Source organism: Pinus tabuliformis, chromosome 8, assembly GCF_031772625.1.
Source record: "Pinus tabuliformis cultivar Carrire ecotype Pingquan chromosome 8, CPIR1, whole genome shotgun sequence".
In the NCBI taxonomy this organism is placed as follows: domain Eukaryota; kingdom Viridiplantae; phylum Streptophyta; class Pinopsida; order Pinales; family Pinaceae; genus Pinus; species Pinus tabuliformis.
Window position 1 is genome coordinate 1,266,724,555 of NC_142294.1, and position 15,946 is coordinate 1,266,740,500.

Consider the following 15,946-nt stretch of genomic DNA (forward strand, 5'->3'; position numbering starts at 1 on the left):
TTATACTTGAGAATCAATATTAACATCAATTACGTACATTCATGAAGGGAGGGGAAACTCTGAAATAAGTCTTCCAAATATACTTATAATATAATGCAAATATTTATAGGTACAAATATTCCACACAAATTTGTGCACAACATGCCCATGCACCATCACACAACCAGTCTCGTTCAACTCACAGTGGCTTCGCATGAACCTACCCAGCGAAACCCCAAATTCTTGTTTTACAAACACACGCCATTCAGCTCGCCATGCACAAATGTCCTTCCCCACCCTGGTACGCCCTGCCAAATTCTACACAACCTTGTGAAGACGTCGTGTTCTACCCTAGCATGCCTTGCTTGCTTCTGCATGACCCTGCCTGCATGACACACCTTAACATTTTGCATGATACACCTGAATGACCTGAAGGACTTGACTTAACGACCAAACAACATGGCCTATATGACCCACCTATTCACCCAAAAGACACGACCCGCCTATTCGCCCGACATGACTTGCATGACCCTCCTGTTCACTCAAACGACAGAACCTACACAACCTTCTCTTTCACCCAAACGACACAGCCTACATGACCCACCTCTATACCCGAATGACATGGGTTGCACGCCCCGACCTGAGCTTTGTTGTACACATGACCCAAGCTATACACGAATTCATTCTATTCACTTAATTCACTTGCCCTATGGGCTCATTCCAAACTCGCCCTTCATTCACTTCATATGACTTGAAAGACTTGCTTGACTTAAATGAATTACGAACTCTATTTAATTATACCCTTAGTTTCCCATTCATTTCTCCAAAGGTTTCAAGCCTTGGTCATCTCCAAGGGTTGGCCCGCCCCAATGCTTTCCTAGTTGACCTATCTTTTGCCAACCACGCGACCTTTCATATTTTATAAGTAATGGGCCAACCTCCGTTTGGTTGGTTAGGGCCCTCACTCACTCGCACACACTCACACATTCCACCACGTTGCCACCCTATGCCCGACGCACTGCCCAATCTCCATGCATGTTTTACATTTCCAACAAGTCGCACTTGATCGAACGACTTCATGCGAACTTGTCCATCGCGCGCATTTAACTGAACACAAGTCACCTTTAACCAAACTTGGGTGCTCGTCACTACAATGCATCCGCTACTACATCTGCACACCCTTCATATAACGCGGGCATGCCCGTATCCACATCGTACATTTTTTTACTCTCTCGCTTATCGGTGGTCGTCACAGATGCTCGACCAACTCGAGGCCCTAACATTTGGGGTGTCACAATGTGGGGGTCTAGAAATTGGACCTTCTCTTTTTGTTTATGGCACTATAGCCCCAAGAGGGTGGTGGACGGGTTGGCTGTTTATTTATGTGAATTGAGAGCTTGGAGGGGTTGTGTGCGTTGAGACATTTTCTAGGTGTCTTAGTGAATGGGATTTTGGATTGGAGCCATAGCAGTGTTTAGTATCTGGTAGTGAGTCACACTTGTAGAGATATTTCAAAAGCGATGTCTGACTCGTAGGGGACTGGGGCCTCATGGCCAACCGAAGGGTCATTGTGATCAAGCGGGAACGACATATGAAGATGGGGGCGTTGGGGAAGATATGGAGGGAGACGTGACTCACAATAGAGTTCCTTTTCTTGGGCGTGTCGACCAACCTCCATCCATGGTGTCCTTGGACCTTCAGATGCAGAACATCATGACAATGATGGAGGATATGAGGAAACAACGATATAATGATCAGAATGAAGTTACTGCATTCATGAACGTTATACAACTAAATTAGTGGGACATCCTCGACCATTTGGCGTCTATTAGAAGGAGTCAAAGGAACAACAATGATCGCATATATCAGATCGAGGGGAATCTAGCTCACCTATAATTTCATGTCCATGGGAATCTTAGACCTTTGGATGCATTAGGTGCAAGCCATGCACTAAATTTCCCTCATTTTCCTTGATGGTTGTTGGTTTTCTCCTTATTCTCTATGTGTTATAGGCCTTACGGTCCTTTTTATTTTTATTATATTGTAAAACTTGGAAGTTTTTCCTTAGTTTTTGCATTGTTCTTATGGCCAACAAATGTGGTCAAAGTGAAGCTGGGAGAGCAGGGAGCTTTCATGCATATCCAATGCAAAATTTTGAAGAACTAATAGAAATATTTTGACCTAAAAAATAATAATAAAAATAATAAAAATAATAAACTAAAATAGAACTTTAATTAAAATTATTACTAGTACTATTAATGATAAAAATAATTAATATATAAGTTAATAGTTTACCCATTTTAAAAACACATTCCACAAGATTCTTAATCATGGAGATTTACCCCCACTTTGTCAAGGAGATTCTTAATCTATAAATAGGATTTGTTACAATACCCTGGCTCATCAATATCACACCCCTAAAAAATTGTAACTCATTTCATATGATTCTTGTTTATATGATATTTTTTTAATTAAAATGGAAAAGAAAGGCATAAATACTTTGGAAATGACTATGAGCCTTTGAATTGCAGGAGTCCTATTCCAAATTAGGTATGCTTATCAACATACAACTATTTTAATAACTAAAAAAAACATAAGAAATAATGCAGTTTATAAATAGAATATTCTAATGTCCACGTATCATTGAGAATATGGTTGACATAGTGTGTTGAAAGATGTAATTCATGTTTGCATAAAAAATGTGTGGTTTCTTTCTTTATAAATAGAGTTATCCCATGAACAGTGATAATCAAAGATTTAATTTGTTATGTTCGTAGATAAAATAGAATTGTGGAAGAAATTTTTATAATAGTGTATTTAGGTTTATGACATATGAATAAATATTTAATTATAACACGTATTTGATGTTTGTTTTTATATAAAATAGTTTGATTTTTTTTGGTAAATTATATTTCTTTCAAAAATGGAAATTATAAGATCAAACTCAAAAGTCTATCTCACCGAAAATTAACTCTATGTAGAGAGAGGTAAGAGGTAAATGTGTGCTTGGAGAAATAAAATTAGCATACAAAAACTAAGAGTCTGGCCTAAAAGACGATGTAGGAAACCAATGAAAAAACAAAACCAATAGAGCTTAGACATAATAATACTAGGAAGAAGGGTGAGTGTCCATGGAAATGACCTAGATGAGCTCTTTATTGTCTGTAGAGGTTCCTCCAACTAGGGGGATGCAGAAATGTTGTTCAATACACCCAATACATAGATTTAGGTCCTTTATATGTGGTTGTAGATGATAAAAGGAATGAGTGATATCTTCCTAGCACCCACGTTGATCCAAGAGATTGCACCTAAGAGGAACTTTAATGCAAGCCCTTCTGGTGGCTTGCTTAATTTTCCCAAAGTCCTTCTTCTGCTACACAAATCTTAGTTATGTAAAAGATTCCCAAACAAAGTTTTCCATAAAAATTGAGATCCTCGGTGTCAATTTCCAACTCTTAAAGTAAACATGTGTAGTGGGAACTCCCTTTTAGGAACCTTTTTATCTTCATAACAACTTTTATTTAAAATATACAAATAATTACATTAATTTATGTGATTAATAATAAGAACATAGTTATTCCACTAATTAACATAGAATTTCCAAAAAAACACGAGCATAGATGACTGACATGTGGTGATAATAATACTTACTTGTGATTTCATACTTGAATGCTATTTGAATTCCACTAACTACAAAATGTTTTGGGGGCGACTCTCCACCCAACTGTAGGATCAACTGTACATAATCTTTCTATAGTTGGTCACCCTCGAGCCCTCGATCAATGTACTACTGCCAGGGAATCCTTTGTATCACAACACTTTTCTCAAAAGACAATGAATGAAGGAATGATGAATCTCATATTTCTCATAATTTATTAAATAGACCAAAAAATGGAAAGGGGACTGCATCAACACATTCCATGTGTCAACATGCAACTTTTATTTCTTTATTTTATGTTTTATTTAATTTAATATTTCTCTTAATATAAATCATTCTTATATTATTCCTTTTTACTTTTTGTTAACTTTACTTATTTTTACTATTTTTATAGGTTACTTCATACATACATATATATATATATAATATATATAAATATATATATATATATATAATATTAATATATATATATATATATATTAGAACTCCAGTGTATTATTTACTATTTTATTTATTTATTATTATATATTCTATTCATTATTTATTATTTATTATTTATTTTTATTTTATTTATTTATTTTTACTATTTATTTATCATTATTATCTTTTCTTTATTCTTTATTATTTATTTACTTATATTTTAATATTAGATTATATCATTTATTTTTTTTTATTTTTATTATTATTAGGGGATATTATATACTCCCCTCTTTAAGGAACTTCATCCCGAAGTTAAATTGAATCATTTAACATTTTATTTACTTACTTATTTATTACTTCATGTTTTCCCAACGCCCTCTGCCGAACTAGTATAACCAACATGCATCCAAAGTTTCCACAACACCCAGGAATCTCAAGGAATATTGTCCTTTCTCTAACTTTTTGAACCAGGTGTAAGCCTCGTCGGTCTGTACCATAGCCCAATACTAGCCCTAAGGCTTGCACTTGACTCGTACATCATTTTTCGCAAGGCAAGCATCCCAATGACTCTGGGCATCTCGCAAGGTTGGCCCACTCCATCCACACTCACTAAAGTGCACAACCCCGAGCACCAAATTCCTTACACCCCCACCAGTCTTCGACATCCCAATCCAATATCAATCACTTAGCCTACAATATTAGGCACTCGGTATCGTCAATATGGTCCCATAACCCCTCAAGAGCTATACAAGATAAATGAATCACTGACATATGTATTGTTGATTGAATTTTTCCTCTCAGCCCATTGTGGAGTTCCTGTCAGTCGCCACACCTGAATATACAACCAATGCAGTAGTTATAATCATAGTGTAAAAGAAAATAATCCATATGCCCATTCTTGGATGTCATCCTAATAACATAACATCCTTGTTATCACAACATTATAAATAGTAAAGAAGTGCATGCTCTTGCATGTCGTAAAATATGCATGTGATTACCACATGCTCCGCATCATAAAATGCCCCCACAAGTTATAACATCAACATATTTTCGTCAAAGATATATCATGGCATCACATAATAAATGAACCACATGTCAATATACATCATATCATAACATCATGATCTCTATGCATATCATATCCATCATGAGCATTCAACGTCATTATCATAACAAATAAATAAATAAATAACCACCACATATACATCATTAACCTTTCATCATAAATAACATACCATCACGTCATGAAACCTCATTAATATGAGAATTGTCTCAATACTTATCAAATATAGAACGGCAATGTGCTTTAAACATTCTTACCATTAATTAATTTCACTTACTTATATAAACAATGAGTACTAACCATGAATTAAGATTATTCAACATCTCTCTAGGATCTATGTTATCTCATAAGTACTATTAGTGTTGTGTCATAATCATTTCTTGTTCTTTCTATTAAGAAGTTCACCATTTACATTGTAGATATACTCATCTAAGTACATCGTTAAATTTAAAATGAGCCTCATCATCTTTATCCTAAATATATCGTCAGATAATCTTCCTTCCCCAAGGAAGCTTTAGTGAAATTCATTGTTAATATATTTCCATTTGTACAATCATTTAAATCTTCAATATCAAGTTAAAATTACATGATCACTATACATATTTTTCTTATCCATTCTAATATCGTTCTACTTAATGACACACATACACTAGGTCATCTTTGTTTAAGTATGTTTTCTTGCTTAATCAACTTGCATGAGGGTTTGTTGATCCCTAGCAATTTATCCATCATTGTGTAATTATCATTATGCATCCTCAAAATACCTACTTATCTCATCAAGTTCTTATCTCAATACCACTTGACCTCACTTCTTTTATCAATTTGTGCATATTCTTCTTGAAGTATTATTATAGAATTTCCAACAAAATATGTTCTTATGCTTCATTCTCAATGATTTCTCATTAATCCACCTAGCTTACTTCCTTTTCCATAAGTTAAATAATCGTTATCCTTGAAACATTTTCCTAGTTTATCGCTTTTCATTTCTCACCAATTACAAGTATTCACAAATTACGATGTTGACACTTTTAAATTTTGGAAGTCATCACTATGACCTATATAATATTAAAAAGAAAGATGAGAAGTTATGAATCATAATTCTCATATAGACGTAAGTTGACAAGTAAAAACCTCTTTAATTTATATTATAATTCTAGTTTCCTCTTATCCCCATTATACCAACAATATTAGTTTCTTCATATCCTTATTCTATGTTGGCATGCATACTTGGAAAAGAAAGTCATGCCTATCTTCTAGACTAACAAGAAACATGAGTAATGCGCTTTCTTCTATATTACACTTCTTATTGAATGTTTGAAAATCATTAAGTTCATTTACAAGTTTTCAACCATGACTACTAAGAGTATCAAAACTTTAACTCTTACTGATTATTATATTAGAGGTGCTCAAATATTAATGAAGCACAAACTTATATTTGATTCTATTACATGATTTTTAGGTTTGCATATGTAGTTTCCTACCATTATCTCTTAACTTTTATTTGGTTCATAGTTGAAGTTAAAATGTCAAAAGGATATTTCTAACAACAAATTTTACCAAAAATCATTTAGTAAAGACACCAAATAAGCAATATTCTCAAAATAAAGCAACTATAAATCACTTTTCCCTTATTTTTCTTATATAAACCATATTTACTATATCTTTACCATTTTTGGTAAAGTATAAAATATATAACATATATCATTACCATATTTTTTTCCTATCCTACCAAATTTATTCGTATCCAATAAATGAGTTAAATAAATTTATAACTTATTTATTTATTACATAACTAACATTGAAAAGTTGCAAGTCTAACTGCCGCCTATTCTATTCTCTTTTGTGTTATGTCTATTATCTGTTATGTTATGTGCCTATTACCTGGGCTAACTCTCAAGCTTTAAAATTCTTTCATTAAATAAGGTGAAAAGGAAAAAAGAAAAGTTAAATAAAAACAAAAATCCAAGTTAAAATTAACATGCTCTATAAACTATCTTTTATAGATTAAGCTATTAAAATAATATTTAAACTAAAATATTTAAATATAACTCCACACCTTTTTAATTAACAAAATAATAATTTAATATTAAAACACTTTCACTTTTATATAAATAACCTAATTCCAATTTTCGATAGATTATAATCTAATAACCGTAAATTCATAAGTAGGTTTACATGAGTACGACTTTTAATATGAGTGATTCTTTATTTTAAAATGTTTATTTTATAATTACAAGCAATGATTTATTTATTTATTTTTAAATTTATTTTATTTTTTAATTTAAGTAAAGTTTTTAAACTGATTAGTGGACTGTAACCAAGAAGATGTAAACTTACGCATGTAACAAAGAGAGGCTATTGAACTTTCATTATAATAAATTAAAGTATTATATATATATCTATATATATATATATAACTTAGCAAAAACAATACAATACACAATTATTGTAACATACAATGATACATCATAAATTGTTTTAACAAGTTTAATTATCATTGTTAATTTTATTTCTGTTTTTATTTGAGTAATTAAAACTACTCTCCTAAAAAGGTAGAACAAATGTTGTTGATTATTAATTAAAAGGTTATGGATCAGATTGTTAAAATACTAGAGAAACAGTTGAATGAATTAACTCTTGAGAACAATTACAACTATTCCTCCATCCTTTTTCCTTTAAGAGGAAAAAGGGGAAAACCCTAGGGGGGTTAGAGGAATTGCAATGTGTTGAATTCTTCCTTGAGTTGCGCAAGACTTAACCAGCGAGAAAGAAAACTATGATAACAATCGTGGGGTACGAGACTTGAGGTTGCACATAAAACTAACGCCAAAGGTGCCCAACCATTCATCACTGTCAAAGGTGGAAGAGCTCGGAGGGGGAATCTGGACGTAATTACTAGTTCCGAGGCTGGGTAGTGAGACCTTCCAAAAACAAAATGTTACATGCAATAATAAGGAAACAGATAAGTGTTATCACCATATCAATCAATATTAGTAGAAGGAATAGACTTTTACTGTTATAGCAGAAAAGTACATTGATAGACTAGCAAAGGTAATTAACATTTATCGATTTCTAAATAGAGTAGGAAATTCTATCTTGATTTTATATTAGCAGATATTTACTCATAGTTTAAATATGCTAAGGAAGTGAATATACTAGCTCACTGTTATTTTCAGTAGACAGTTTAATGGTCAATTTCTGAAGAACATGCTAAGCTACAACAATAAACCAATATTCTTTTCTAGTCTTTCAGTAAATTTTCTATAACGTTGAAATTGCAGTCCGTGGACAAAAACTAATACCCCCACAAAATATACATATCAGTTCTCAAACTACATTCTGGTAATCTTTCTTTACTTTATCATAAGGAAATTTCATAAAAAAATATAAACGATAACCACCCTTACAATTGACATTACTTATAACAACAACCAAGGGTTTATCAGTTCCTAGACAAGTTCCAGAAGGAATTCATCAAGAACCAAGTACCCAGGAGTTGTTGAACCGAAACCTCTGAATCCTTAGTGAGGAATTACATTTAACAGAAATGATACAAAAAGGAAAATATGAGTACCAGAAACCAGTATTCAAGGCCATAGTATAATATCACGGTCGAACTGGAAGTATACAAAAACTTTAAAATCTTTCATTTTAAACTAATAAGAAATAATACTGTAATTTCATAAATCAAGTTATCTAAAGTCGAGTTATGGCAATGAACTCCATACATTAGTGTAAGCATAGATAAATATACTGAATTCATACCAAGAAATGCCCGGTTAACCTCCACAGAAGTAACATAAACAAATATTGAACAAGTTCCAGAATTGTATTGGCATTTCTAAGGCCGACAGTCCCAAAAATAATTTAATACATTCTTTATCGAAAAACCTAGATTTCGGCCATAGCCTTAAACCCTAACTATCAAACAGTCCTTGAAATCTCTATCATGAAAATACTAGCTCGAGGATCTCAAGCACAAGACAAGTCAAAATACAAGACCAACTTGGAAAAATGAAGAGCGAAGCATGATTTAATAAGCACACCACATCCCACAGACAACATGTTGAACAAGGGTTTTAAGTGAGCAGCAGTGGGCTTACATACATAGGAAAAGCCAATGGTTAGGACCGAAAACATGCAAGTCTAAGACTATTCTATGAAAACTGTTAAGGCGAAGTGGGTTACCTAAGTAGGAGTTGGACATCCCTCGCAGTGGAAATCGAACTTGTGAATACATCAGGAAGCTTCATTGAAAACAACAAAGGAGAAATACTTTAAATGACTACTAGAAATTGAATCATTGCAGACCTTTTTCTGCCATGGAATTGACCCGCTCCACTATGGTATTCGAATCCATACTGAGGACATCACACCTGTTCCAGAGTGGCCCAGCAACCTGTAAGGAAACCTATCAAAGCACCACAATGCATCTAGCACCCACAGAGGATTTATAATTAAGAATTACTATGATAACAACAACAAGAATCGCAAAGCACCTGGAGTTTTTGGACATAAGTCTATTAGAGGAATACACTAGGTCACCATAGCAGAGCTAAGAGTTGATCCGAACAAGGAGCAAATGAACCTCCCTCATCGTCTATAAAGACATTATACCTCCCTACCAAAACTGAAGGATCGAGGTTGTAGAAATTAACAGATCCAATGTCTGATGGAAAGTCAGGTGCAAAACCTCAAGACCCTTCTGGGAGACTATAGTTATGTGCATTAATGCCACACCGAATGTCCAGCATGGTGGTGTACAGATATGGCTAGAGAGATCCTCGGGGCACTCCCGCCTTAATGAGGAGGGGCCTACCCAAGGTCGAAAGGTTCGAGATGATTTATTGTAGGTACAGCATGGTGGCCCATGTGGAGTTCTAGCGAGGAGGCCAAGCGGAACCACAACCGCTTCAAACTTAACCCTTTATTAGTCATCAATCAAACATTGCCATATCATTAATACTCCGTATAAGTTTAATATATGGCAGAGTCTGGATTGTCTAAGTTTAATACCTTGTATAAATTTTAACATATGTAGGATTCCAGAGTGTATGAGTTTAATATTGCATAAGGTTAATATTGTATATAAGTTTAACATATAAAGGGTCTGGTTTGTATAAGGATAAGGTAGGATAGTGTCTCATCAACAGTTCAGTAATTCAAGGTTAATGTTCTAAGTAATTTTTTTTATTATTAAAGTTCGTTACAAATGGTATCATAGCCGAGGGTCACATAGTGAGACTTCTATGTTATTTTAACATTCAATTATGTTATTATACTTTAGTATTGATGAAATAAAAATAATTGAGTAATGTTGAATATGAACATAGAGTGATAGTGTGAGAAATTGAGGTTAGCACCAAGGGTAAAATGTGGAGGAACCCTAGATCACCAAACCAGCCAGAAGTGCCTTATGTGGAGGCCAACCCAGAATTATGGGTACAACTAGGAGAAGAATCGCTACAAGCTAATGTTGTCCTACTCAAAATAGTACAACAATTACGGGAAGAGATGATGAACCTAAGGGCGGACAATGAACTGTTAAGATAGGAACAAGAGAAGATCCTTAAAATTCTGTCTGACTGACAAAATTAGCGGGGACAAGAACCTAGTATAGAGAATAGGGAAAAGACCCCAATTGCCCATAATGGGGAAGATAATGAAGAATCCACGGAAGGCCATAAAGATGAAGAAGAAGGTCATTTAGATAACGTTTCTGATCACAGGAAGATGAAAGGTAGAAGACAGAGCTACAAGGCGAGTTCAATAAAATCAAATCGTCGTTGTTTGAAGGAGAGTCAGAAGAAGCAACAAAAGCTTGGCTAATAGACATGGGAAAATACTTCCAGATTTATGAATATACTGCTAAGCTTAAAGCACGGTTGGCATTTTAAAAATTGCGGGGAAAGGCCACCCTCTAGTGGGAGGAAATTAAAATCGTAAGAAAGATTGATGAGGAACAAGTAACGTGGCAAGAATTCCATAAACATTTTAAAGATAAATATCTAACAGAGCATTACTATGATGAAAAGGAAAAGAGTTCCATGAGTTAAGGCTGGGAGCCTTGACCATGGATGAGTATGTTAAATGGTTTACTTCCCTGTTGTGATATGTCCCATATATGCAAGAGGAGAAAGCTAAGATTCAATGGTTTATTAGCAGTTTTCCCAACTTCATGAAGGAAAAACTAGAATTTGATTATCCTAGAATAATGGATGATGCAGTACAAAAAGCCCGCATCTGTTATCAGTAGATGAAGCATAAAAATGAAGGATCTAAAGGAGATATTGGCAAGAAAATGAGAAATTTACCACCAAACAAGAAACAAAAAGTCATAAATAGCACAAATAATCAACAAAAGACTTTCGAAAAATCTACAAGAAATCCACCGAGAGCTCAGACATACACTGAGAATAGACAACCTGAAGTAGTCAGTAGAACTTCTATTGAATAGCCACCAAATCCACCACTGCAATTTTGGGAATGTGGGGAAGGGAATTATTACAAAAACTACCCACACAAAGCTCCAATTGAAGAACTTTCGAAGATGCAAGAAGCTTCTATGGTAGGAGATATTGCAAGGAGCATGCACATAATTAATGTTGCCTTGGACGATCATTAGGTGGAATACCAGCCCACCATGATTGAATGTGAAGGTATGATTGCTGATCAACCTATTTTTGTTTTGTTTGATCCCAGTGCTAGCCTAAGCTACATTAGTCCTAAAGTGGTAGAAAAATGCCAGTTGCAAAGAAGTAAATTTAAGAAGTCTTTACTAGTTCAGATAGCCACCGAAAAAAAAGAAGGTGTCTACAAAAACAAAAAAATTCCAATAATAGTTTATAGAAAACCCATCCAGGTTAATCTGAATATCCTTCTCCCTAGGTTCGTATGATGTATTAATAGGAATGGACTCGCTGGAAGCTCATTGGTCCCTGGTGGATTGCAAAGAAAAATCAGGACAAAGAAAAGAAATTCAAGGAATCAAGAAAAATATCAGATTACGCCCTATTACATCTAACCAACTCGGAATATGCATAAGGAAAGGTTGCCAGATCTATGCTGTCTAGGTAGGGTACAACAATGACAAAAATAAGATGACCTCCTTAGAGAATATTCCTGTAATTCAGGATTTCATAGACGTATTCCCTGAATCCATTCCTGGGTTGCCACCAAGATGTGATATCGACTTTACCATTGAGCTAGTGCCCAAAGCAGCCCCTATTTCAAAAGCCCCCTACCATATGAGCATCCCTGAGTTAACAGAAATTAAAATGCAGCTTTAGGAGCTTTTAGATAAAGGGTACATTTGCCCTACTATGTCCCCTTGGGGAGCCCTTATGTTATTTCTTCGGAAAAATGATAGAACCTTAAGATTATGTATTGATTATCGTCATCTAAATAAGTTAACCATCAAAAATAAGTACCCTTTACCTCGTATCAATGATTTATTTGATAAAGTGTAGGGAGCTATCTTTTTCTCAAAAATCAATTTAAGGTCTAGTTACCACTAGATCGGAATAAAAGATGAAGATATTTCCAAAACCACATTCTGAACTCGTTATGGACATTATGAGTTCGTGGTACTGACTTTCAGCTTTACCAACACTGCAGCCACTTTCATGAGTCTAATGCACAACATTTTCCAACCATTTCTAGATAAATTTGTACTGATGTTTATTGATGATATACTCATTTATTCAAACAATCAGGAGGAACATGAACATCACTTCAGAACAGTATTGTAGATCTTATGAGATAACCAGATGTACACAATGTTTAGTAAGTGTGATTTTTATAAAAATCATATCCAGTACCTAGGCCATGCTATATCAATAGAAGGAATAGTTGTGGATCTAGAGAAGATAAAAACTATTATTTAATGGATCACACCAAAAAATGTTGCCGACATAAGATCCTTCTTGGGCTTAGCGGGGTATTACTTCTGATTTATTAAAAGCTTTCAAAAAATAGCCTTTCCAGTGACTGCACTTCAGAAAAAGGGGCATGCATTTCACTAGACAGTGGAATGCCAGTAATGTTTTGAGTAGCTAAAACAACTGCTTACAACCGCTCCGGTGCTGAAAGTAGTAGATCTGGAAAAATATTTTGTAGTATGCATGGATGCAAGCAAAGAGGGTGTAGGTGGAGTATTAGCTGAGGAAGGAAAGGTCATTACCTATGAGTCACATAATCCAAAAGATTATGAATAATGCTACTCTTCTTACGATCTACAGTTGAATGCTCTAGTGCATGCATTGAAAATGTCGTGACACTACCTTCTAGGGAAGAAATTTTTGTTACTAACTGATCATAGCAGCCTGACCAATTTTTTTAATCAGTCTGGTTTAAATGCATGGTAGGCCAAATGAACCGCATTCTTGAAAAAATTTGACTTTGACATGAAGCACCTCAAAGGAAAATAAAACCGGGTAGTAGATGCTTTGAACAGAAAAGTACATTGCATCTATGAGGTACATTTCAGTCAAGCACAATCTAACCTACCAGAGGTTATCTTAGAGGCAGCCATCCAAGATCTAGAATATGCACTCCTATGGTAGCAAGCTTCGGAAGCTCAAGCAAAAGGGGAACAATGTGAGTATGAAATTAACCTGTGACAAATTGTTAACATTCAGAAATAGAATTTATATTCCTAACCAAAACTCTGTGAAGTAGATGTTAATAGATGAGTTTCATAAGAAGCCTTATGCTCCCACCCAAGATACCAAATTTTTTTCCTGGATATCAAGAAAAGTTATTTCTGGTCAGGCTTAAGAAAAGATGTCACTAAATATTTATCCAAATCATTAGAGTGCCAATTGGTGAAGGTGGAGCATCAACATCCTACGGGTCTCTTGCAACCATTACCCATTCCGAAATGGAAATGGGAGACAATCACTTTAGATTTTATCACTAGATTACCTCGTACAAAAAGGCAACATGACTCAATCATGGTTGTGGTGGATAAGCTGAGCAAGACTTCTCATTTCATTCCGGTAAAATCCACCTATAAAATGGTGGAGATTGCAAACATATTTATGAGAGAAATCTTCTGACTACACGGGATACCCCGAGTGGTGATGTCTTACAAATATGTAAAATTTACATTTGTTTTCTGAAAAACTCTCTTTGCACGGTTGGGTACACAAATCCATTTCAGCACTGCCTACCATCCTCAGACAAATGGTCAGATACAGCGAGTGAATCAAGTCTTGGAAGACATGTTGAGAATGTTTGTAATGCAACAGCCATAGAAATGGGAGGATTACCTCCACTTTGTAGAATTTACCTACAATAATGGTCATCATGAATCCTAGGGTATGAGCCCTTTCGAAGTACTATATGGAAGGAATTGTTTGGTACCTACAGACTAGGATAGTCCGGATAATAACTTAGAATTGGGCCCTTATATGTTAGCAAAAATGGAGGTCTGCGTTAAGAAGGTTCGCCATAATTTAAAGGCAACACGTGATAGGAAAAAGGTGTATGTAGATAAGAAGGGGACTCATAAAGAATTCCAAATGGGGAATCACATGTATTTGAAGGTTAAACCCAGAAGATCACTTTGCAATGGAAAGGTTATGCCAAGTTAGCACCTTGGTACTGTGGACCCTTTCAGATTTTGGAATGGATTGGGCCTATGGCATATAAGCTAGCACTTCCAGGCCACATCTGATTCCACAATGTCTTTCATGCAACCTTATTAAAAAAATACATTTACGACTCTCGACATATTATTAACTGGGAAAGCATTTAGGTAACAATAAAATAGAAGCAATATGTTAAGAATTGTTGTTATAGGAATTTTTCTGACAGCAGATTATGAATGTGTAGGTAGAACCCGAGGGAGAATTTCTGGTAGAGCCTCTTCGTATCCTCAATCAGAAAAGAACCACCTTGCAGAGGTGAGCCATCATCCAAGTTAAAGTGTAGTGGAAGCACTTTGGCCCAGACGAGGCTACCTGGGAAGAAGAGGAAGCCATGCGAAAAACTTATCCGACATTGTTTACATAGAGGAATAACAACAAGGACGGTGTTCCTCTCGAGGGGAGGGAGTTGTAACATACAAAAATACATCATAAATTTTTTTACCAAGTTTAATTATCACTGTTAATTTTATTTTAGTTTTTATTTGAATTATTAAAACTACTGGGCTGAAAAGCCAGAACAAATGTTGTTAATTAATAATTAATAGATTATGGATCAGTTTGTTAAAATACTAGAGAAGCAGTTGAATTAACTTCTAAGAACGGTTACAATTGTTCCTCCACATTTTTTCCTTTAGGAGGAAAAAGGGAAAAACCTTGGGGGGTTGGAGGAACTGGACTGTGTTGAATTCTTCAATGAGTTGGGAAAGGCTTAACCAGTGGGAAGGAAAATTGTGATAACAATTGTGGGCTACAAGACTTGAGGTTGGATAGAGTCCTGGCGCCCAAGGTGCCCAACTGTTCATCACTATCAGAGGTGGAAGAGCTCGGAGGGGGAATCTGGACGTAATTTCCAGTTCCGAGGCTGGGTGGAGAGACCTTCCAAAAACAAAAGGTTACATGCAATAATAAGGAAACAGATAAGTGTTATCACCAAATCAATCAATATTAGTAGAAGGAATAGACTTTTACTGTTATAGTAGAAAAGTACATTGATAGACTAGCAAAGGTAATTAACATTTATTGATTCTTGAATAGAGTAGGGATTTCTATTTTGATTTTTTATTAGTAGATCTTTACTCATAGTTTAAATATGCTAAGGAAGTGAATATACTAGCTCACTGTTATTTTCAGTAGATAGTTTAATGGTCAATTTCTGAAGAACATGCTAAGCTA